Source organism: Lepidothrix coronata, unplaced genomic scaffold (assembly GCF_001604755.1).
Source record: "Lepidothrix coronata isolate B3197 unplaced genomic scaffold, Lepidothrix_coronata-1.0 Scaffold216, whole genome shotgun sequence".
Taxonomy (NCBI): domain Eukaryota; kingdom Metazoa; phylum Chordata; class Aves; order Passeriformes; family Pipridae; genus Lepidothrix; species Lepidothrix coronata.
Genome location: NW_016690396.1, coordinates 56883 through 61735, shown reverse-complemented (window position 1 = coordinate 61735; position 4853 = coordinate 56883). Strand labels below are relative to the sequence as shown.

The 4853-nt window shown below is 34.8% G+C and overlaps 1 non-coding gene across 1 annotated transcript; it reads right to left on the bottom strand.

Moving 5' to 3' along the window:
- Positions 1-75: 75 nt before the first annotated feature.
- Positions 76-151, bottom strand: TRNAE-UUC. The gene has a single exon. It is a non-coding gene; the product is annotated as a tRNA-Glu (tRNA).
- Between the last annotated feature and the right edge of the window lie 4702 nt (positions 152-4853).

The window sequence follows — 4853 nt, the reverse complement described above, 5'->3', positions numbered from 1 at the left end:
GGGTCTCAGGACGTAGGTTTGTTTAGAGTGACCTTCTCTTAGATGGATTGCCTTACAGGGCTAACGAGCTCCATCTGCCCGGGGGGCCGGGAATCGAACCCGGGTCGCAGCAGTGAAAGTGCTGCACCCTAACCACTAGACCACCAGGGGCCCCAATATATAATATAATAGTATAAAATATAATACAGTGGCTGTAAAAACACTTAATCCTTCCCATTTTATATTACGACACTACTTTTAAATTAAATATATTTACATAAAACTGCTAACAGTCACATAGTAGCTAAAGCCTTTTAACACCATGCTATTAATTACCTCTCAACTTGACAAGGAACCGTAAAACATAGGCCATGTGTTATTGCTTTCCAAACATATCCCTCTCTATCTTTTCCCACACAGAACACAGTTTAATTTTAGGTATGGTACCAGAGGCTGAGACATCGCCTAAAACTAAAGGGATATTGATAGAACACAATTGGAACACTATTGGGATGCCCAGGATTTCCTCAAATAAAAAGCTGGGCTTTAAACCTCCAACACAGTTAGCAAATATTCCCCAAGGGGAGAATAAAAAAAAAAAAAAAAAAATTGGCAACTGAGCCTGATTTTATGTCATTCATTAACTGTGCTACAGTCGTCACATGCCCCCAGACCCTAACTATGCTCTCTATGCAAATAACTCAGATTTACCTTAAAATAATGAGCCAACCTAAATCTGAGTGTACTTCCAAGGAATCAAAGTTAAACCATTGCTAAATATGACCCACTGTACACCACTGGCTTAAAACAGACTATTTTATGTGCTATAGCTGCTGATTTGGTGCAGACACTTTGCCAAGCAACCAAGTTGGCAAAAACTGAAATGCACTTTAATCACAATTTCAATTAAATTACGTTCTTCATCGAAACATGCCCACAACAAACAATGAATTGACACTAGCCTCACAAATTCAAGGTACAGCTACTCAGACAGAGCCATTGCCAAATAAGCAACCTAATGAGAATAAAAAAAATATGGCCTAATAACGAGCCTTTTCCTTGAATGGAGGCGTGCTGCCATATGCAGAGATAAGATACAAAATGTAGCTTTTCTGAGCAGGCCTTTTCTTCCAACCATAACATGGAGAAAATTTAGTCAAAAATTTCCAACTAATTCTCTTTGCTGTGATATCTTAAGTCACACTTAAGCAACACTGATGGGGGTAAGAAGATCAGCAGGAATCAAAATAGTGATAAATATAAAGAGCAGATACTTTGGGCCTGCATCACTAAAGGATACTAAAAATTATTTCCTTCATTATATCACTGGATTAGCAGAGATCAACAGAATTGCACAAGTACTTCAAGTTAAGCATCTATTGAGCTGCTTTGTGATTCTAGGTGTTAAACACAGTCCGACATTATTTTAAATTTAACTTCTGTTTCTATCATATTAGTGACACCAGTCAGAATGGATATACTAAGCACCAAAAATAAAATATTTGCCCTTCACTACTTTTCCAACTTCTACAAACTTTGCAATAAGCGAAAACTTTTCACTTACCTTCGCCTGTTAACTAACAGATACAAGGTCTCTGAAGTGTGATTACAACTTAATTTCTCTGGCTAGCACACACCTGATAAGAAAATATCTCCTCAAAGAAATCCTATTTATGAGACATAGAATCGTATCTTTGAGCAACACAGAATATCCATTTTTTTAAAGAGAAAGTCTTGCAGATGGACACTTTATTTTGTCAGCTCTCATTTCTCAAGCTACAATTGCCGGGTATCCTTCTATTCCTCAAGTGCTTTAGACTCCATGAGATCAAATTCCCAAATAATGGATGCAGAGTAATGTTTTAAGTTCTAGTAGCAGTAACGGGACAAGGGCAAGGCATTCCCCACTGTAGTGCTGTGAAAGCATGCTTCAATAGGTTGCTACATGTTGTTATTATAGATCTCTTAATAAATGTCATCATCAGAAATACCAAAGTGAAGGGTTACTTGATTTAAAATTCTATTTCAGGTCGTTTATTTTATTTGCTGTTATTGGCTTTTATCTGTAACAGTGTCAGACAAAATAGTCATTTATGTGATTTAGACACCTAGTCATCTCATTTTCACTCTATATGCTCCAAGAAAAGACAAAAAATTACGTGCAGTACTGACAATTTATATTCAGAAGAGCCCCTGTGTGACATCTCAATCTATTGAGATATATGATACAGTTACCACTGTAGGCCACTTCAGAATTCTCCTACTTTCTTTCATAACACCACATGGGGAGGGAGATGCTTTGGTTCCTTTTTAAGTTCTTGCACCTCCTCACTTTAAAGATCTTTGCTGAGTCAAAATATCTGTCAATCTGCAGATTTCGTTTTCATCTACTTCCAACATATTGATTTCAGCAGAAACTGATTTCAGCAGAAACAAAAATCAAATGTTTTTAATTTTTTTAAACTACCTTATACTTCAACAGAGATGCTAAAGTAGCAGCAAAACTAGACACATTCAAGCTACTATCATACATAAAATTATCTACATGGTTATGTTTCCTTTATGCTAAATAAATTGGCATCACTCTTTTCCAAAAGGGTCTTACCACATTAGACTAGACCCTTCTTCTTCATAAGCCAATGAAAACCCAAAAGTGACCTTAGAGAAACAGACCTGTTGACTAGATTTGCAGTAACCTGTTGAATTTTCCTAATATTAACAATTGCCTATGAAAACTCTTATATACTCATGCATTTTCTCAAAATTTTGTTCCTTCTAACACTCACAACCACCCACTCAGCATCAGGACAACAACTTAAGTACATGGCATCCACTCAGATATTATCTTCGTTATAATCTTCATATACATCCTTCATTATATCCTACTCAGCTTACATCCTCTTAGCACACTCAGATCTGAAGTAGAAGACCTAAACATACAGTTTTTAAAGTGAAAAAATAAAGTAGTATAGAAAAGTCAGTTTTATAAAAGTACCACAAATCAATATATTAATCTCTCTCAAGCAAACACTGTGAAGATATGAAGTTTCATAAACAGATACAAATGAACAGTCAGCAGAACAATAAGGGGAAGCAAGTAACTGGAAAAAAAACTATTTGTTTTTAGCTTCCTTTCAGTGTCTGTTAATAAGCTGGAAATGTAAATGGAAGTGAAATTTTAATTTAAAAATAATGTATTTATTCTGAGTAGTTTGACAGCAAAAAACATCCTGACGGACCACCACATTGCTAGACCAGCACATTTTCCCATTCATATGAATTAGTTTCTGACTATCACCAGAAATGCTTTAACTTCTTATTTAATTTTTTATGGTACCTTCCATAGCAAGACATGTATGTTAACCCAGCTCTAGATAATGACTTTGCTAGTAGGAGTTTCGAAAACACTATTAAGCAGTATTAAACATTCCTATATTAAACAAATATTTCATAGAAGACAATATGGGCATGTTTAACAACCATAATGTCAGTATTCGAAACTTGGCTGATTTCTAACATTACTGTAGAAATACAGCAGTGTGCTGAGGGCCTCACTATTTTTTAAGGAGTCAAATAGTCAAGAGTTGTCAGATTGCAAAAAAAAAAAAGTAATTTTATGCAGTAGGTGTATATACTGTCAACAACTACTTTCACACAACATAGTAAACCAATGGCAGGCATAATTTTTGGCTTTGTTATTAACAGGTTACTGCAGGGCATATAAGAACAGGAACACATTCTTCTATGACAGCTGGAAAGAAAAGTATGAGCACAAAAAGAAAAAGCACAGATGGGTAATACACTTGCTGGTATTGCAAAGTCACCATGATGTAAAATAGATACTCAAAATTTGGTTTCTAAATTGCAGAGAGAAAATAAAATATTAGCAGGTTTCCCATGTGGGCTTCTAAGAGATCAATATGTACAGTACAATTTTCTATCGGCACAACTGTTCATCTTTTCAATCTGCCATTAAGTAGTATTAAATCATATAGATAATTTACAATTCAGTAGATGTCTACAGCAATATAAGTCCAGGACAATGTATTGTAATGCCAAGAATCCATGAACAACTACCAACACTTCTTCATTTACTGTTTACATGCTCTGGAATTCAGAAAGTCTTAAAGGCTTTTAACTAATGATCACAATCTTTGATCTCCAGAATATAATTATGGCATGTGTAGAAATGAGATTCATAAGGATCCTTACACTCTTAAAAGCAAAAAAAGTATAATTTAGTGATTATACTGCATATTTTAAAAAAAAGGCGCTGCTTAAATTTCAACAAAATAGATTGATCAAAGTAATCATCATCCATATTCAGAACAGCATGAAAGATGTTCCTGAAGATAAAAGAAGGTTCCATGAATGTATTTGCATCCTGACATGCATATTCATTTCAGCTTATTGCACCATTAATTATTCTTTTATAATATCTACTAAGATCATTTGTCACTCATTTAGGTCTCAAGCCTTCTGAAAGTGACAGATTTTTTTCTCCTCTATTTCTAACTACTATTAGAGGTATTTAAAAAAAAAAGGCAACATTAGTTGTTTAAGATGTTTTATGCATACAACGCAAAACAAAAAGGTTTCTTCACTGTGTGACTTGGTAAATCTGGGTTTATGTTTCAAATATTTCCCACTCTTGGCTGAAAGACCTTGTTTTCAATCAAGACATCATTAACTGTCGACATCATTACCTCTTAACATCATGGTTTGAACCTAGTCTTTCCAAAACATCATAAACCAACACAAAACAGGTATCTTCAAGTAGTTGCACACATATATCTGAGTTCTCAGGATCAGCTCACTCCTTGGTATAAAATATGGAAAGCATTAAGGCTTCCTGTGAGATATTTTGAGTGATT